General features: G+C 54.8%; 1 long non-coding RNA gene across 1 annotated transcript; it reads left to right on the top strand.

Moving 5' to 3' along the window:
* Window positions 1-2223: 2223 nt before the first annotated feature.
* LOC130158829 (uncharacterized) lies at window positions 2224-12212 on the top strand. The gene is made up of 2 exons (XR_008825499.1): window positions 2224-2738; window positions 11961-12212. It is a non-coding gene; the product is annotated as an uncharacterized LOC130158829 (long non-coding RNA).
* The last annotated feature ends 7986 nt before the right edge of the window (window positions 12213-20198 follow it).

Here is a 20198-nt window from a genome sequence, read left to right as displayed (position 1 = left end):
GAGCTACTGAAAACTGAGCATAAATAACAACTGGAGCTTATGCAAATCCTCCCCATCCTGCATGCCTCGTGCATGTCTGCTGGAGCAGCTCTGGGCAGGTCCTGGCAGGAAACCTGCCCATGCGTGGCACCGGACCACAGGGGAAAATGTATCAAAAAAGGGATGCTCTTGTTATACCCCTTAGATGAGTAGACCAGAGAGGAGTCTTGTTGTTTCCAAATGGAGGGATAAACTGGCTCCTTTATTTTCTGAGCAGTAGGCAGTGCGGCGGCACAAGCAGAACTGGAAATGCCTGTGGGGGAGAGTGTACTCATGGGAATCTGGTGTAATGGGAATCTCACAAGTGTTCCAGCTCAGCTAGAAAGCTTAAATGGGCTTAGAAGAAGCTTTGGTTGAAACCTGCTGCATTTGGATCCTTTAACCAAACGACCAAAGACTCCCTTGACACAGTGCTCTGTTGCTTACCAGCCGGGAATGGTGGTTCTGGACGGAGGACTCCAAATGTACCTTTTCAGCCCAGGAACACACCTCTTCCACTGACACCTCTTCCACTGCCGAGCTTCTTGTGGTGCTGTATCTGCAGGCAGCCCCACTGCTCCACCAGTACTGCTGGCTGCTGGTACCCTCCCAGAGCCAGGAGCTGCCTGCCTGCTGTCCTGCCCTCCCCTGCTTTTCCAGGCAGTGCCTGGAAATAATAAAGCATGACCTGCCATCAGCCTCCTCCTGGCCTTCACGTACGCGGCTGTTTGGTTGACTGGTGAGTGAAGAAGCACGTGTGGAAAAGGTCTGAGTCTTGTGTGGAGCAAGGAGGAATGGTGATACCTACCTCCAGATGAAAGCCCACAGGACTTCAGGAGGATGGGGTGCAAGTGGGTTTCTGCTAAAGGCAGCCAGACTGGAATTAAAATCTGTGGGGACAAGAAAAAGAGGAGAGAGATGCAATCAAAAATTCCCAGTTGCTTCATGGGCATCAAGAGCAAGTGATGGTGCTTCTGGGTGCTTGCTGACCTCAGCAGCCTGCGACCACGCAGTCTGTGGTCCATTCACCCCCTCTGCTGTCCCCCTCCCCAAAAGCTGTTGGGGTAGCTCTGGGAAGCGCAGCATGAAGGCTGGGACGCTGCTGGGCAGGGCACGCTGGGGTAGAGGGCTGGACTGGATGGGTCTGTCTTGTTTCTGATTTCCACGTTGCTGCCAAGTTTGGTTCCTCTCAGAGCTGAGTTACCTGAAGCTGATCTGCAGCCAGCATGCAGGTTATGCATTATCGGAGATTTATGAGGCATGATTTATGAGGCCAGTTGCTGTGCTGGTGTTATATACCCTGGCTGAGGAGTCCAATTTTATGCATAAATTCTATTCTTGGATCACTGTACCTCTAGAAATGGTGGTTACATAAAAAAGCGCTTTCCAGTCACCCACTGTTCTGAGGGCTGGGGAGCGGAATGGGGTCTGGTTTGGTGCCATCTCAGAGGCTTCAGTCCCAGGAGGGATCTCCCAGGCAGCCTCGCTGGTGGGGTTGTCCCTGCTTTCCAGACTGTGAGCCTGATCCTGAGACCCCTCCTTCCTGAACAAAAGACCCCAGCGGTTTGGGATGCTGCACAGCTGGCCGCAGCTGGCACCAGGGAGGAGATGGCAATGGCCATGGTGGGCAGCTCGTCCCCAGATCCCATCCCCTGCTGCTCCCCTGCAGCTGCCTCCGAGCGAGAAAGCAAATCCCTGCAGGCAGTGTGGGGGGGAAAGGGCCAAGGACCGCTCCATTCCCTGATGGACACAGACCATCTGTCCCCTCCGTCCTTGACATTCCAGCAGAGCTGTTCAGCCGCTCTCTGGCTGTGACCCACTGGTAATTTCTCTTGTCCTGCAGTTCATTAGGAAACGTGCCACAGCCTGGGGACACAGCTGCTCCTTGTGCCAAAGCCAGGCCCGGGGGGAGCATGCGCTCGGGTGGGATGGAGCGATCCCACACCTGTTTGCACTCGATGGGTGACGCGGGGGCGAGGGACGGCTGCTTTCATCCCACAGACAGGGTCGTGCTCACAGCTTCGCTCCAGAGAGACCCGGGGTCAGGGCTGGAGGGGCATTGCCACCTGGCTCCCATTAGGAGGGCTCCTTTCTCCGGAAGAGGACTGTGTCATTCCTCCACTCATGCCAATTATCCTGCTAGGTCTCTATTAGCCTGCACAAAACAAACCCTCCCAGTCCCATGCTCTGACAGCCCAGCAGACACGTCCTTGCTGAGGCGCTTTCCCACGTGCCGGCCGTCAGCCGCTCTCACCAGGTTGTGGATATGGCAAATGGCTGCTTTTGCCTTCCCCTTCCTCTGCTCGGGGCAATCGGTCTAATTTTTCTTCTTCTTTCCTATTTTTTCTCTCCTCCCTACTTGGCTGGGGTGAGATGTGGCTCCCTGATAAGGCTGGATACACCTTGGACAGATGCAGGGTGCCAGCCAGAACCATGAACTTGCAGGTCCAAAGGCCTCCAAAATTAAGGCAGAAGCATGGTCATGAGTGTGACAAGCTCCTCACTCTCCGCAGCACCCTGGCTCAAGGGGAGCAATGTGCTCTTGGAGGTGCCATCTCCAAGGCCCCTGTTACAGAAGAAACGCAGCTCCTGGGCTGCAAGAGTTTTCTCCAGCTGCTCTTGGGCTGTTCCACCGTCAGCTCTCTGCTCCTGGAGAACAACAAATCAAGTAGCAAACCACTGAGGTTTGCTGCATGGCTGCCCTCCCCACTGCTCCCCAGGTAAGTGTTGCTGTAATAGGATTTGGTCCATGTTCCTGGAAACCCCTCTGAGAAGGATGTGGGGTTTTCAGCACGTTAACTCCTTCATGCATTAGAGAGGGTGAAACCCCACCGTGGCCACATCAAGCCCCAGGCTTTGCTAAGAGCCTTGGTCAGGGCACTGCAGCTATGGGAAGCAGCTGGTGGCTTTTGGGGGATGGAAGGAGAGCCAGCTTCTCCTTGGCCGGAGGGAAAGGGCACAGGGAAAATCATCCTGTGGCGACCCAGCAGCTGACTCCAGCACAGCCCTTGGCCTCCCATGCCAGGCTCACCAAAGCTGCCTAACCTTTTCTGCATTTCTCTGCTCTCATCCCATTGCAGGAGCCATTGTTTACAGCAGCAAATACCAGATCAGATCCCTTAAGCCAGCAGATTGAATGTGAAAATAAATTGCCTCTCACAAAGAGGGGGTTTTGACATGCCTGCATGCGTGGCTCTCTGCCTGTGGGTTTTTCTGGTTTGGCTGAGAAAGTCCCTGTCACAGAGGGCTGGTGCTGGGGCTGCACCTTGCTCCAAGCAGGGGGCACCCATGGCAGTGCAACCATGGTGTCTGGGGAGTGTGGAAGTGCAGGGAGTTAGAGACCTCACCTGCTGATGGGCGCGGCAGTGGGAAAGTGGTGTGAGAGCAGAGATGGGTGCTCAGGGCTCCCCAGCTGCAGCAGGATGGTTCCTCTCCCTATCATCCATCCCTGCACCCCCTCCCAGAGCACCCCTGCTCTGGGCTTGGGAAAGGGCAGCTTCCTAATGGCTTGTGTTTGTCCATACAGTCGGGACTTTCCTCCACACCAAGCTAGAGGTTATTTGAGGCTGCTTTCTTTTTTGTCACATCCTCATGTTCCACTAAAAAAATAAATAAATTTAAAAGTCCTCCGTAACAACAGCCTGTAACATGTTATGTTAGAAACCCTTCATGCATGGAGCTCTGGTATCCAACGTGGAGCACCCTGTGCGAGGCTGAACCCCCCCAGCTCTCAGCTGAGGCACTTCTGAACTCAGCTCAGCTGCACGGCTCTGGGTGCTGAACCGCAGTCACGCCCGAGGGCACCGGGTCCACACGCTGCCCACTGTGTCCCCACGGGGCTGTGGCATGGCCACGCTCCCCCCGCTGTGCTGCTTAGCCCTGCCCAGGCTCTCAAGCCAGGGGACAGGAGCAGCCCGGGGCAGGCTGTGGGAGCGAGGTGGCTGGGAAGCGTTTGGGGGATCCTGTCCCTGCAGCTATGGAGGTGAAGCTGCCGGGCACTGGAGCAGCTGCCCACCGTGGGGCCCGGGGCCCGTGGGACCCCAGGGCTGCCGGGGCCCCAGACTGGAGTGACTGGAAATGGGGAAGATTCACAGCACAGAGACTGAGACTATAAAGGGAGCTAAGGAAACTCATAAGGAGGTGTAAATTGGAACAATATGGGCTGTGTCGTGTCCTGATTTGGCTTCAGGGAATTAAGAGCTAATCTTTTCCCTGGGACTGGGATTGCTAGAGTTGTGCATGCAGCACACAGGGGAGTTTGTGATCTCTGAGTAAAGCCAGCGAGTGCCAATGCAGGAGATGCAGGACTGAGACTTCAGATGATTATTTTTACATTTGGTCTTTCTGTGGTTATTGAAGTGCACGTTTAAAGTAAAAGCCTCCTTCTGCAGATCTGCTTTTTTAATAAAGGACGCCTGTGTGTGCTCAACCGAGAGAAATAGGTAACAAATTGGTGACTGTGGGTTGGAAATCGGCGGCAGCGGGTTGTAAACTGGAGGAATCTAGTAGGGCTTGTATGCCAGTAATAAAAGCAATTCCCGCCTGGCAACGGGGGGACTGGACATGGATTGAGGTGGCTGGGCTGGGAAAAGAGCAGTGGGTGATGCTCCAGTCTCTTGCCCTTGACCTAAAGTGGGATTTGACTCCTGGGAGGGAGGTTTGCCTCCCTGCCTGCATTGCTCCTTTGCATGGAAATATGAAATGAAAGCAAACATATATGTGTGTTTATATCAATGTATACATGCAAAGACATTAAGAAACTGCATACCTCACTGAAAACTTGGTTTTATAATGATGTAACACAACAATACGACGTGGACTTCATCCATCTGAATGCTCTTCAAGAAAACTTGGGTTGATAGGGTTTTTTATCTGCTTTTTCTCAAAATAATTCTGTTACTGCTCCCATGAAGGGCTCCATTTTTGGGGCATGCCCTTCCCTACCCACTGAGCTGTCTCTGTACTGTGTCCATGCAGGAGGCTGCCTGCTGCAGCCCTGGCCTGTGCCCTAGCCCTGCCAGCCAGACCCCCTCCCCTCCTGTCAAGTTTCCTTGCTATCTAGGTCAAAGATTAGCAAGAGCAATAAAAAAAAAAAAAAAAAAAAAAAAGAGAGAAAGCAAAAGCCAGCATCATGCCTTTCATGCGGATATTATTTGCTGCTTGCAATGGAAAATACATCCCCCCCTGCACTTCAGTCTCCAGCCTTCCCCATGTTCCCGCACACCCAGGTCTGAGCAAGAGGAGGAGGAGGAGGGTGGCATACCTGTGGAGGCATCAGCATGGCCAGCCTGGAGGCAGGACCATCTGGGACCCAGGAGTATGCTGCAACCCTCCCACTACCTTGGCCAGCCCAGCTCACAGTGCCCATGGGTACTCTGGGGACGGGGGCAAACCTGGCCTCCCTGGGGCATCCCGCAAGGCCCCCTTGGTTATATTTGCATGAAAGAGCCCTCGTTGGAAATCAAAGCCCTCCCCTGCAAGACACCAAGCCCCATGTGCTCTTGACCCCTAGTCCAAGGGGATGCGTGAGATCAGTGTCCTTGGGCTGTGCTGGGTGCTGGTGGGCAGCTCCCAGCAGTATGCTGGGGTGGTGGGCAGACCCCTGGGAAGGTGCTGGTCAGGGCGTTCTGCCGTGCAGGAGGGCCTCAGGTGGTGCCAGCTGAAGGCAGCACAGCCGTGCCTGCCAGCCCAGATTGTTTCAGCCCAGCGACCGCACAAGTGGCTTTGCTATAGCTGCAAGTTGATCTCATGGAAGGAAATTGAATTGTCGTCAGGGCTGGGTTTTATCTGGGCTTTGGGCTCCACTGCCTGGCTCGGCCTATTAACGTTTGCTTGTCTGATTACAGACACAGCTTGGGGTGAGAGGTCAGGTTTAAATCATGCCTTTTTCCTTTCTCATCAGAAAGCATGTTGCTGAGGGATGCGTGGGAGGAGTGGGGGCCAGGGGCTGGCAGATGATCCCCCAGGCAGCTGCCAGGTGAGACAGGGCAAGGGTGGGGGGGCTGGTAAAGGGCAGCCCCGGCAAGGGCAGCAGCTTCTCCGGGCAGCAAAGCATTGCCAAGCATCCCAGGTGATGGGAGCTCTGTGGTCAGGGGGAGCCCAGGAGGTACAGAGGGTCACTGCAGGTCCAAAGGTCTTTGCCATGATGTGCCTGTCCAAACTGCCCTGATGGCTAGAGGGATGATGAGGATGGTCAGATTCCATTGCCAGAGGACAGGGGTTTTACTGTTATCTCTGAGCCAGCAGATCGGGGCTGGAGAGGGAGACCCACAGGTCCCCACATGGCTCAGGCCATAGTAATGGGTGCTTGATCAGCCCCTCGTTGGCATGGCTGGGGGCCTGGGGGCCTCCTGGTCACAGGCAGCATCTGCATGCCAACACTGAGTGCACAAGCATTGCAAGATGGGCTTTGGAGCACCAGGTGGTTATGATTTTTCATTGATGTGAGTACTTTATCTTATGCTCACCTTGTGGTGTCTGGATCTGTAGGAATCTTGTTTTGAAATGTGTTTTTCTCCCAGCTGCAAACATGGGTGACCTACTATTTTTACTCAAAAAAACAGAAAGGGAAAAGCAAAGCCAAAAGTGACCTTTCTTCTGTAATCACAGGACTCCAGGAGCTGAAGATTTAAGGAAATATATCAGTACAGAGAGAAGGTGCCTACTGGTGGCATTAAGCTGCCTAAACTGAAGTGTGTGAGGACTTCGGCACTATTGGGAAGCTGTGACCACTGGGGCTGGCCAGCAGCATCCCCGTGGGGATGGGACCTTTAAACGGCTGGCAATCACAGCTTGTTACTGCCAGTGGAACCTGGCCGTCCCCTCCCCAACCCCCCAAAGCCCCTCGGTTAAGATTCTTTAATGACCTTAATCACCAGTTCATTTACAGCAGTCACTTTCCCCACTGCTGCCGCCCCCACCCCCAGCATGGGAATAACATCTGCTACCCCACATTGCCCCTATAAACCGCTCCTATTTCACATCACAAAAAATATACAGGGCATTAAACTAGGTATGTTTTATAGGGGAACTGTCAAGCAGCTTAAATCCAGGCTCTGACCTACTTAAAAGTTGTCCTAATCAGGGGAGGCATGTGTGTGTGTGCTGAGTTCACATCTCCACTTCTCTGTGTCACCCTGGTGCTAAGAAATGAAAATGGAAGTTATTTACAGACCGGAGGAGTCACATTGTGGTAGGAGAGCGGTGCTGTGTGTCTGTGCTACTCAGGTGCAGGCAGGGTGGGCAGGGCAGGCAGGGCAGCAAGGCATCCTGTCCTGTGGACAACAGTCCCGTGGGGATGGGAAGCAACAAGGATGGAGAAGGGAGTCTTGCCCAGCCTTGAAAGCAGCCCTGGCTCCTGCTGACCTGTGTTTTGTAACACTGGAGTCATCTGTAAATGTGGGGTGCTATGGAGGCTGTGGCCTGCAGAGGAAGAGGAGGGATGCTAGTGCTGACCAGCAAAGGCAGGGTGCTTGTGTTTAGTTGCCTTTTCTGCCACAGGCTTCCCGCGGGATGACCTGGGTGCTGCACCCCACCAATAACCAGGAGCTGGGACTGTATGAGGAGCAATGCCCCAGCTGGGAGGAGGCACTCAGGGGTGTCAGTGGTGGACCACCCCTGGGCTTTGCCTCGCTGCATGGTTGCAGCTCCTGGGCCAGCACCCCCAGGGCAGCCCATGCTGCTTTCAACAGGACTGAGGTTTGTGTGGCAGTGGGTACAGGTGAAGTGGGTGCTATTTCTGGGGGGACCAATTGTGCTGCGGGGCAGCAAGGGAAGGGCAAGGCATTCAGCGCTGGAGCTCATGCCGTGGAGGTTTGGGCTGGACCCATCTTGCTCCCTGCTAGTGAGTCCTTGCCCAGACTCCTGGCCAGCACTGGGTTCATGGTGCGTGGAGCCAAGCAAGGGCTAGCAAGGGTGCCTTGCCATATTTGATAAACGTCCCCTCTGGTGCTGCAAGAGGAGGATCCTACGGCTGAGGGTGCCACTCACAGCACTGGTGGGGGCAGTTGAATTTCCCTGCCCTCCTCTGCCGTGGCCATCTGCAGCCTCTGAGGTCTTAAACACCAGATATTTATGAAGTGTCTGTAACTCCTCTGATGGGTGGCAATGCTGCCAGCAGAAACACCCCTTCCCTTCCCTGCGCTCCCGGCACCCCGCCAGCCCAGGAGGAAGAGAAATGAGGCTTCACCACTGTTAATTCAAACCAGCACTGAAAGTGAAAGGGATGGTGGCGAGGGGCTGCTGGGGGGGCTGCTCCATGCACCCTGAGCCCAGCCCCCAGACCTGACCCATGCCCAGCCTGGGAACGCCACTTGGTGGGGAGCATCCTGCTGAGCTGGCAGAGCTGCAGCAGGTCAAAGCCACATCGGGGTAAAGGGGGACTCCCAGCTCACTGGGCAGACAGTCACCTCCATCCCATCCCCAGATGTGTCCTCAGCCAGCCTCCACCTCTTGGAGACCATCCTGAGACTCAGATCAGTGCCAAGGAGCTTTGTGCATCTCTTCTCTGATGGGGCAGGTCGGTGCATGCTGCTGGCCTTGACTCTCTGGTGTAGGTGATATGCTGGTTCCAGCACATCTCCATGCTGGGACCCCACTGTGCTGCCCCAGCCGCCGGCCCCTGAGGCTTGTCATGCGATGGGTGGGATGAGCAAATGCTGACACAACACAGCTAATTCCCACAACATGTGCCTGCAGCCCACAACAAGTTAGGAGACGGAGCAGGGGTAGGTCACCATGTCTTCCTGGGTGCACTGGGAGGGAAGGGCCCCTCCTGCCCTCCAGGTGCTGATTCAGTCTCCCAAGACAGTGTGCCCAGCTGTGCCATGAGTCATGAGGCGAGGAGCAGGCACCCGCCCTGGCGCATGGGAGCAGGGCTCCCAGCCCGGCTGGGGTCCCAGCACTGCCTGGCACCCGCGCAGGGCTCCTGGGCATGCCCCGGGTGGGACGGGGGTACCAGGCACTGCGCCTCCTTGTCAGGGCCAGGGATTTGCTGTGGAGGGTCTCAGGAATTAAAAAGTTCCCGAGGCCAAATCCTGCTTCCATGTAGCTGCTCTGCATCAGGCAAGGCAGAGTGGTGCCCAGCCCCGGGCTCCCAGAGGGTGCAGCAGCCAGCTGAGCCCTTGCCTCTGCCCTGGCTGTGGAGGTGAAGCCTTTGGCCAGGACATCGTGCTGTCCTCAGCTGTTTGTGGCTTGTCTGTGCTCACTCTTGGTTCCCACTCCCAAAGGTGTTTGGACAAAATAATGAGGCAGGAAAAGGAGCTTTGCCCCCACAGAGAAGGGACCAAACCAACGAGCCATGGGGCAGCCCCGTCCCGGCCATGGCTCTGTGGGGCAATGAGTTCCCCAGGGCTCCTCCGTCATAGGTTTTGCCCTGGATCTTCCCCTCTGAGCTGGGAGCTCAGCCCTTCCAGCGCCCTGATCTCTTCCCCCTTGCCTCTCTTTGTCACTGGACTTTCCTATTTCTTTCTCATCACCTGTCCAGACCCCTGGGTTTGCCAGACCCCCGCTGCCAGCACGGAGGTGTCCGGCTCGGGCCGTGCCAGGGGGGCACTGGGGTGGCCCCGGAGCCGGGGTGCAGGGTGAGGGGCTGCCTGGCCGCACAGCCTCCACATCCCCACTGGCTGCCATTCCTCCCCTCGCCCTCGGCCCTGCACGGTGGGACACCGGGGCTTGCAGACATCAAAGGGGCTGCTTTAATGGGGGATTGAGTGTTCAGGTTAGTGCCCTGGGTATCTGCTCCTTTCCACCCCCCGCCCCCACCCCGCAAGGCACTTAGTCCCTAATTAAACTGTACACAGCATTCCTTCCCCATCACACCTCGTAAAAACAAGGAACCCACAGAAATGGGCTGTGTTACTCTGAGGATAATGATCACGGCATGGTGCAGCGAGGGCTGTGACTCCAGCGGAGAGCAGAGACCTTGCCAGGGAAAGTGTGACCTGGGAAGGGGGGTGCTTCTTCCAGTGTCAGTCACTTTGCGTTGGCATATGTGCAAATAAGTAGTAATCCACCGTAATGAGAGAGAAACCCCCCCCCCCGATTTACAAACATACACGGGTGGCTGGGGGAGGTGTGACAGAGGTGTGAGCTGAATGGGGCAGGCTGCTCGTGATGTCGCACAGAGGTGGACTCTGCAAAGACTTTGCTGCTGAGGGCTCCGTAAGCAGGGGGAGCCCATCACTGTGGTTTCTGGCCTGCTCACCCTTGCTGCCAGGATCAAGCCTGGGAATATGGCAGTCCTCGATATCACAGGTATTGGATGTCAGGGATTCAAAGGGGAATATAAATGGGGATTATAAAACTGATTCTGTAAAGGGAATCCAAATATGTAGAACTGAAATCTTCCATTTCAGAGGCTCAATTTAGACTTGGAAAACCTGGAACCCTCCTGCTCTCTGCAGCCATGCAGAACGTGAGGGAGTTTGTCGCCAGATGTAGTTTGCTCCTTTGTCCGTAGCATCCTGGTCCATCCCTCTGCCCTCCCAGCCCCAGGCAGGGTGGCCTTCCCCAGGCAGCCACGTTCCACTGAAGCAGCAAAACGCATTGCTTGTTTGGCTTTGGGGTCTGGCAGGGTGAGAAGAGGCATTCAGACAGATGCTATTGATCACTGTTCCTATTGCCTTTCCTATCAAACCAGGGCAGGTTTTTAGGATAGTCAGGTACTTGCTCCCAGTGAGCTCTGGGTGCCTGCCCAGCGAGGGTGCCCTGTCCTTTCCCAGCTCCGATGGGGATGCAGGGTGCTGCCAGGCAGGATAATCAGGCACCTCCCCCTGATGCTTGGACACATCTCCCGGTGCGGGCAGAGGTCGGAGGGCTTCCCTCCTCCAGCCTGGTCCACCGTCCCCCTTTAATGTGTTTTACACATGTGATGAATATCGAAGGAATTTGTTTTTTAAAGCCTGTTTTGATTGAAATTGCACACAAACCAGCTCATGCTTGAGGCCTTCCTGTAAGTTATTATTATTTTTTTCATTTTGGGGGAAGATTATGTTTCTTAGGCAAACAGGAAAAACAACAGGCAAAAAAGGCTCTGTTTGTTTCTTTAGCTTGGAGCTCAATCTTGGAGTGGTTCCTTGTATTGGAGATGACGGTGCAGACAGCGCCATGGCATCAGAGGGTCCCGCTGATGTGCAAAGGGCCGGCTTGGGGTAACACTGCTGTTCCCTGAGTACAGGCGATCTTGCAGGGAGGGACACAGCAGAAGGAGCAGAAGGAGCTTCCCCAGCCAAACCAGTGGGGACACAGGTCCTTGGAGATAGGAGACCAGCAAAGCCCATGCCTGTGTTCAGGTTTTAAATATTTTAGAGTTTTGGGGTGTGATATTTCTTTTTTAGGGGCCACAAAGAGCAGTGCACCCCAAACGCTGACTGCTGGAGAGAGCAGCTCTGCTGAGGGACCCTCCATGGGCACTTCTGCAAATCGGCACAGCCTCTCCTCTGCCTTCAAATAACACACATGGCCACTGGCACAGCAGTGCAGATGGGCACATGTGGAATGGCTGCTGGTGATCTGGGTGTGTGAGCACACCAGATGGTGCAACCCACCCTTTTGTCCCCCGTCCTGCCTTGCACCATGATGCTTGGACCAACCATGTTCCCCGTAGCAAGGTTGTACCTTCAAGTCAGAAGCTGTAGGTAGCCCTGAGGTAGTGTCTGAAAGACCATCCAAGTAACTCTGGCATGCAGGCAAGTGGGACTGAACCAGTGGGGTAGCTGGGGGGGTGTTTTCCTCTCTTCCTCCTCCAAAGGAGGAGGAGGAGGGAGCAGATAGAGCTGCTGGAGGCTCTGCAGGGTTTCACACTAACAGGGAGTGTGAAAGCGGCTGTGGGTGGGAGCAGGAGCCCCTCTTGGTGGGAATGAGGAGGTGTTTGCAGGTCATTTCAGCATGTTGTCCCAGTCAAATATTTGTCTAGTGAATAAATATATTGTTGTTTTTTTCAGTGAGGAAATGAGGAGACTGCAAAGAAAAATAATGAAAAGCCTTTCTTGTGCAGTCCTGCTCTGCAAGAACCTGGATCAGGCCCTCGCCTTCTCCTTGGCCCTCACGCTATAAGAAACCCTGCTGCGGATTTCACAACGGTGTGATTGACAAGATTAGAAATTATCTCCCCCTCTCTCTACATATAAGGTTACTGCCGCTCCAGGCACAGTGTGAAATTCCCCTTGCCGGAGCTCATTAAATGGGTCAATGGACGCGTTCCAGCTTCTCTGCAGTTCACAAAGGGCTGAGTCCTGACCACCCCACCAAACTCTGTCCCAGGCTGTTGATGAGTAAGTGCTTCCATATGGCTCACCTCAGCATCTCCAGAAAGATAACAGAGAGCTAATGGCTTGCAGATTCCACGGATGCTCGTAGTCAAACGTGCAGAGGAACTGGGGGCTCGGGGCTGTGTTCAATCACAGCTGATTGGGACAGAGGGGACCCGCGGGCTCCCTGCCAGCCTTCATCCCCCGCAGACCTTCCCTTGGGCTGGGGGGGCACCAGGAAAGGGCAGCACATTCACACAGTCACGTTGGGAACAGGGAGCAGAGAGAAGGGTGAGCGGGCAGCTGCAACCCCGGATGCACCAGGGGCTGGTGGGTGAGGTGATGTCTTCAGATGTGCAGCTCTGAGCTCTCACGGCATCCTACAGCCCCTGGGACGAGCAACTACAGCTATCCAGCAGTGGCAGGACCCTTTTCTTGTAGTGAATGCACCCACAGGCCACTCAGATGCCTTCAGGCCAGCAAGCCAGTGATACGGTTTTGGTGATGGGAAGATGGGGAAGAATATGGTGAAAGCATTCCTTCTGAGACATTTGCCCTTTTCCTTTTTTTTTTTTTTTTTTTTTTTTTTAATGTCACTTCAGTGAGGAGGTGGATTCTCTGAATCATATTTACTGTAAGGAATGATTTGCAAATTTACCCTTGACATTCATTCCTGTCTGTGAATCTGCTTGTAGACCACATGCTCATCCTGAAACTCCTGCTTGTGTTGGCTGGCTGTGGGCATCACCTGGCATTTCTCCTCTCCTGCAGCTGGACGGCTCCTCTTGCTTACCGGTGCAGGGAGGATTTCAAATACATCCAAACACACTGTTCAAAATGCTGCTGTTGAATATTTGAGTATAAAGTTCATATTTAATGAGCACAAGTGCTGGGAAAGTTTGAGCACCAACATAATTCATACGGAAGAGACACAATGGGGTCAAGAGCACAGGTGAATCGAAGCGGTCCCCATGTCAGAACAAGCACTTGTGGGATGTGGTTTTCTCTGCCGAGGCTGCTTCATCACCTCCTGGCAGTGCTGCCACTCGGTCCCCAGCCATCCCGTATGGCAGGGAGGTGTTTGGGGATGCTCTGGGAGACAGTCCCCCTGCGCTTGAAGATGTTAAAAAAGGATTAAATTTTGCAATGCAGGGTCTTCTCAGCTCTCCCGTCACCAGATAGCCACCTAGGCCCACTGTCATGGTGCTGAGGATGGAGATGGAGTCTCATGCTGAAGGAGTTCCTTTACCCAAGAAGTGTCTGCGTGTGACACAGAAGCAGGAGGGCTCGGGATCGCTGTGCTTGTGGAGTGGTGGCTGAATGTACTGCTGGAGGAGCTGTGACCTGTGAGGTTTACGGTCTCCTAATTATCCAGCTCAGCATCGTCACCATCCAATTACATCCCTTCAGTCCTGGGTATTTGTGTAACTAACAACTGATTAAAGTCCCCGCTCCCAGCTCCCCAGGGCTGCTTTCCTTGGAGTCAGGCAGTGATGCAGCGTGGTAGTGCCTGACAAGCTCTTGACACTGCTTTCGGGGGGGGACTTGCTTCCCAGGATCATGGTCCCTGCTCTCATGCGAGCCTGTGAATGGGCTGCAGGCACGGCTCCACCTCACCAGGACTGATCTGAGTTGGCACTGTCTCAGTGAGCATCACTCTGCATTCTTTTTGCAAGGGATGAGAGGAAAGCACAGCTCAGGGATGCTCTTTCACTCTGCACCTCTCTTCAGCTGTGCTAGAGGGTAATTCTAGTGCAGGATGCTCAGGCATTTCCAGCACAGGTCTCTCAAAGGGAAGGCTCTTCCCCATCTAGAACTGCTCTCTGAGTGACTCCATACCACTGTGGGGCCCCCTTTCCCAGGTGAGCCCCACAAACAAACGGGTTGAGAGAAAGGGAACATGTCCCCAAGGTGGAAACAGGGGCTGCTATCAGGTCCTTCTGCCTGCGGGCAGCTCAGCTTCAGAGCTCTTTCTTCCCTTCCCTCCTTCAGTGAGAAGCTGGAAATCCCCCTCCCTGTCTGCTTTACAGGCTGAAGCTGAAATAAATGAAATTACCTTTAATTATTCTCATTACTTTCCTTGGGAATGCTGGAGTGAAAGGCAGCATTTAGCTGTGAGCTACAGCAGGGCTCTGCCCTTCCTCCTGCCCCCCAGCCTGCTGCCAGGGGAGCCAGCCCTCCCAGCCCTCCGCCACAAGGCATGACTCACTCCTCTAGTGCCCTGGACACACACAGAGCTCCCTTCTCTACCCGTGGAGGAAGAAAGGTGGGGGACAGGAGGGGAAGAAAGCAGACAGAGTGTGGGGCAGGCATAGGGGGAGAGCTGAGAGCAGGGGGGACCAGGGTTCAGGGGCTGGGGGCTTGCAGGGGTCAGGGCTCACAGCCGGGCAGGGATAACCTGCCCATTTCCAGAGCACCTCTGGGCTTCATTAGCCTCGGGGGGGGGGCGGGGAGGGGCGGCACAGGGGCAGTGCAGGAGGGTGGGGGGTGGCTCTTGCACCTTCCTGGCAGCTTGCAGCTCAGCAGAGCCTAGGCAGGAGGTTGTCTGGCCATAGGGCACTTCCACTGCAGTGCATCCCTTTTTCACCACTTGTTTGTCCCATCCTGTGAGGTGCTGGGGGACAGATCCTGCAGGTCTCAGCACATCGCTGCCTACAGCAGGACGATGGGCAGGACATGCTTCCAGCCGGGAGGGTGCTGCCTTAGCTCCCAACCTCAGCGATGCTGGAAAAGAGCTGCCAATTATTCTTCCCTGTTTAATGATTTCTGGACCTGCAGCTTCGTTACGTGCCGTCTGGCACCTTTCAGCAGGTGCTTGCTGGGATATTTATGTATACAGGTCAAGCAGGCTGGCTCTGGAGAGGCTGTGAGGCTTCAGGCTGCTTCGCTCGGTGTGGCCGCCCCGCCTCGTGCCCATCCAGGGGTGAGCCAGGACTGAGACCATGGGCACAGGCAGCCAGGTGCTCTTGCTCCCTGGAGCTGCCACTGCTCTGCACGGCTGCATGCCCTTGCATCTTGTCTCCCCATCCCCTAGGCATGGAGAAGGAGGATTTTCCTTTTCCCAGCAGCAGGGCTGGGAAGGACCATCCACCCTTGCATCCAGTTCATGTCCAGCAGACAAAAAAGAGCAAATAAAACACCATCCCCACGGGATCTCCCAAAAATAGACCTTCTCTGGACACCCTGGCAGCAGCAGGGAAAGCCTTGTCATCTGAGAAGTGGGGAATGGGAGTAGGGGGGCTAGGAGCCCAGTCCCAGATGGACACTGCACCATTCTTCTGGAGAAGGTCTTGTTACCCTCCAAGGTCAGCCATAAGTGACACTGAAACCACCAGGGGCCTTTGGGAACGAACACTGAGACACGTTCACTGTCAAATGGAATCTATTAAAAGGGATTAGATACTTTTTTTCATCAATACCCCTGTGACACCATGATGGGTTGAAATTGCTGCAAAAACATCATTATTAAAAATGGGCCTATTAGTATTAGAATGGACAGAAGCTCCTCACTAATTTTAGCAGCAGCCACCGGAGCCAGAACTGGAGGGGAAGCAGTGGAGGCAGCCCTGGGAAGGGGCTGTGGGAAACACGGGCAGGGTGGGAGCGGGGCGGTGCCAGGGGGCTGCAGCCGGACGGGCATCCCCTCGGCAGTGCTGCCGGTAGCACCAGCCCAGCACTCGGTGCCGCAGCGCTGTCTCGGCACGGGAAGCAAAGCAGTTGCTTGAGCAAACAAGCACGCGATCATCTTTGCTCCAAAGTGCATCCATCAGCAGCAAGAGATGCTCCGGACACACACGTGCACATGTGCTCCTTCAGAGATGACAATCTGGTTGAGAGCATCATCAGGGACAGAAAGAGACGGCTAGAATGTTTGAGGTCCATTACCTATAAAGGGTTTTAAGAGGAGGCTGGAGACTCTCATGTGCTAAGGGGAGCTAGCAGGGCCATGCCTCCCAGGCAGGGATGCTGCATGCCCAGGAGCACACATCCCATCCTTGCAGCTGTTGGGGAGGAGGCTCGGCACTGCCTGGCACAACCCTGGCCTAGCGACCGAGCCGGGCTGAGGCTCAGCGGCTGCGGGGGACACTGGATCAGCCCCAGCTGCTGCTGCATCCCATCCCAGCAGGAGCTTGCACTGGGCTGCCACAACTGCAAGCAGCATCTCTGAGGCTTTGTCTGCATGGGGACAGGACATACATGGCACCGCTGGGTGATGGAACTCAATGGACCTCCCCAGCTGTTGCAGGGACATGGTGTGTAACCCTCAGGGAGGCAGGGGCAGCCCGGGGGGGGACCGCCAGGCTCCCACAGCCCCTCACAAGGACAGCAGCCTCTGCAATAAGGAAAGTGCCTCTCTGGAGCCAGTTTGTTTCTTTATGAGTGCTCAGGCTATGTTCAGCAGAGCTGGCTGAAATTGTTGACAGGTTGGTATTTTTACTGAGAAATGCAGTTTTACGGAAATCAAAGTGTTCCCAGGGAATGAGTGGATTTTGACAAAGTTTTTGAGAGAAATATGTCTGAACAAATCAATTTAACTCTTTTGCTTTATTTTTCACAGAGGTAAAAATAACTTCTTGGATCTTTATGTGATATAAACTCTACATAATACAATTAATATATTGTTTATAATATTGCATCATGCATTGACTTTGTCAACTGAAACATTTGGCTGTTGACAAAAGGATTCAAAACTTTTCTTTCATAAAGCAGCTGGTTTGCTCACCAGCATAAATCCTGAGCACTGAACTTCTCTTGCAATGCAGATTTTGCTTTTGGAATAACCTGAGTATGAAACACGGCCCCAAGAGTCGTGGTTGGTGCTTCAGAGCAGAGCTGGTGGGGTTCAGCCTCAGAGGGTCCAGCCCTGGAGTGGTGGGGTTTGATGGCAGGAGGGGCAGAGGATGAGCTGGAGTGGCCCAGGGAAAGCTGAGCCCCCAGCACAGCCCCAGGCCCCAGCCAGCACTCTCAGCGATTTAACCTGAGTTTGTTTTCCTCCTGGCCCTTCCCAGCCTGCTGCAAAGCACCAGATGGTATCTGATAGCCAGCTCTAAATGTTAGCTTTGATAATCAGCTACATACCATTATTATAATTAAGCCTCATTTGTCTGCAGGCTTTCCTTCTTTATTCTCTCCTCTCCTTTCCTCTCTGCATTTCTTTCCTTTCCTTCCCTTCTTTCTTTCCTTCTTCCTTTCCTTTCCTTTCCTTTCCTTTCCTTTCCTTTCCTTTCCTTTCCTTTCCTTTCCTTTCCTTTCCTTTCCTTTCCTTTCCTTTCCTTTCCTTTCCTTTCCTTTCCTTTCCTTTCCTTTCCTTTCCTTTTCCTTTCCTTTCCTTTCCTTTCCTTTCCTTTCCTTTCTTCCTTTCCTTTCCTTTCCTTTCCTTTCCTTTCCTTTCCTTTCCTTTCCTTTCCTTTCCTTTCCTTTCCTTTCCTTTCCTTTCCTTTCCTTTCCTTTCCTTTCCTTTCCTTTCCTTTCCTTTCCTTTCCTTTCCTTTCCTTTCCTTCCCTTCCCTTCCCTTCCCCTTCCCCTTCCCCTTCCCCTTCCCCTTCCCCCTTCCCCTTCCCCTTCCCCTTCCCCCTTCCCCTTCCCCTTCCCCTTCCCCTTCCCCTTCCCCTTCCCCTTCCCCTTCCCCTCCTCCTTCCCTCCTTCCCTCCTTGCATTCCTCCTTTCTTACCGCAGGCCCCGGCCCCGGCTGCCAGCACGGGGTGAGCCCATGGGCAGAGTTGCCCCTGACGAGGCTGCCGGGCCGAATCCTGCCCTTGCAAGCGGCCATCCAGGGGACCCCGCTCTGTCCCAGCCGGGCTGACATCCCGGTCCTCCGGACTTCACCCCACAACCTCCATCTGAGGGGCGATGCAGTTGTCTCCCAGGTGAGGCAGGCAGCCCCCCCCGAGCACCCTGGCTCCTCCAGCAGCAGCAGGGGTGCCCAGCCAGCTCAGGGCGCAGGGGTCCCCCCGCTGAAGGGCTCTGTGTGGCACTAAAATCAGCCACAGTCTTGGAGATTAATCCCAGCAAGTCCTTGTGGTGAGGAAAGCCAGGGCCTCCTGCTGCCGGGGTCGTTCGTGGGCAGCGCTTGGATGGGGTTTATTTCTCCTAATTGGGCTGATTCCGGTAATTTGTGCCCGGCCATTTAGGAGCATTTGTTTGTTTGCATTTCCCCGTGGTTCGCTCATTTTGGTGCACTAATTAGGTAATTTCCCACATAACTTGGCCGGCTCCCCCTGCTACTGCATCTCGTGGGGTCTGTCCAGTAGCACCTGCTCTGCTGGGGGTGTCCCCAGGGCTGCTGGGGCGGGAGCGGTGGGTGATGTCCCATGCCCAGCTGCTTTTCCTCTGGGCGGTGGGATTCATCGCGGAAAGCTCAAGGTGCTGGAAAGGCCATGAGTAACGCCGTGTTTGAAGAAAGGGGTGAGAGGATTTTCCATGTGGCCTGTCCCAGCCCATCTGTGCTCCCTGGTCTCTCTGCTCTGCTGTACCCTCTCTGCTATCCCAGCCGTGGGCTCCCAAAGCCAACCCCTCCCTGGGACCTGCTCTCCCTGTTGCCCTGCCTGGGAGGGTGGTCACACAGCTCTGCTGCTAAAAGTGCACCCTAGGACAGGAAAAACCTCCTCCTGGCAGCTGGGCTGTGCTTTGAACTCAGACTTCTGAGGGCACAAGGCTCCTGCAAGAGCCATCCTGCTCCCTTGAGTCCCATCCGCCCCGCGGATGCAGCTCTCACGCCAGCAGAGAGGACCCGCTTCTGCTCGAGGACCACCCCTGGCATGTCCATGGGAGATGGACAAGCAGCTGAGGAACAAGACGGCCCCTATGCAACCCTCCACCTGGGGCTGGCCCCTTTAGTTTACAAGTCCAAAATACCCCCCAAAAGCCCACAGCCCCATGCACAGGATGCCTGTCCCCAGCAGCATCTCCCGCTGGCCGTCGCACCCGGTGCCCGCTCGGCAGAGCGGGGCTGTGGCAGTCGTGTGGAGTTCGTGGATTGGCATCAGAAGGGCCGGCATACCAGCGTACCTCTGGGCATAGCCACCTCGTAAAACAGGCTTTTTAATTAACCGTAGGAATAAAGCCGTGGACAGTCCGTAACCATGGTGACGCGAGAGCCAATCCCAGAGGATCCCCAGCCAGCTGGAGTATTTGCTGGATGGCAAAGCTTCAGACCAACGTTTAATGGTGTTCGACTCTATTCGGGGAAACAATTACATGCTCCATTTTCAATGTAGTCAGCTGAACAATAGATTAAGTGAAGCAATTTACCACAGAGGCTTCTCTGCTGCCTGGCCATTGGGGCTGCTCCTCTGCCCGGTGGGACCCCTTCCTTCGCAGGTGTGGGGGGTACGTGGGTGCTGCCCGCAGGGAGAGCATCCTCACAGGGATGGGAGAGGTCCTGACACCAGTGGTGGCCCCAGCAGATTCCTTCTGGTGGCTTCCTTGGGTGGCCTGGGATAGCAGAGGTGTCCCACCTACGCTCATCTCTTCTCTCTGACTGCAAACCAGTGCTGGATGGCTGAAAGGGCTACAGAAGCCACCACTTGCTGCTGCCTGCCTCACTTCACAGACCGGGACTACGAGGTGTCCCTTGCTGACTTTCTCCCAGCGCATTTTGATGCCTCAGTTTCTGCAGACTGCTGTCTCCCCAGTGCTGGTGGGGTCATGCAGCCGTCCCGGCATGGCTGATGCTCCGCTCACCCTCCCCGCCCGCCCGCCTGCCATCGCCCTTCCTTCCCATGACACACACGTCTCACCTCCCTTTCTCAGAGCTCGCCTTCCTCAGCTCCATGACCTCTTTCTCGTTCAGGAATAGCCTGTTCCCCCGCACCGTGTGTCATCACCATTGCATAGAAACCACCTCATGGAAAGGAGACATGCCGCTGAGAGAAGTGCCTTTTAAGGCATGCTGGGATTTAATTAATTGCTGCCTTTATTTTACTTGTATAA

The sequence above is a fragment of the Falco biarmicus genome, chromosome 14, assembly GCF_023638135.1.
Source record: "Falco biarmicus isolate bFalBia1 chromosome 14, bFalBia1.pri, whole genome shotgun sequence".
In the NCBI taxonomy this organism is placed as follows: domain Eukaryota; kingdom Metazoa; phylum Chordata; class Aves; order Falconiformes; family Falconidae; genus Falco; species Falco biarmicus.
The sequence above is the reverse complement of the archived record's forward strand: the minus strand, read 5'-3'. Positions and strand labels throughout refer to the sequence as shown.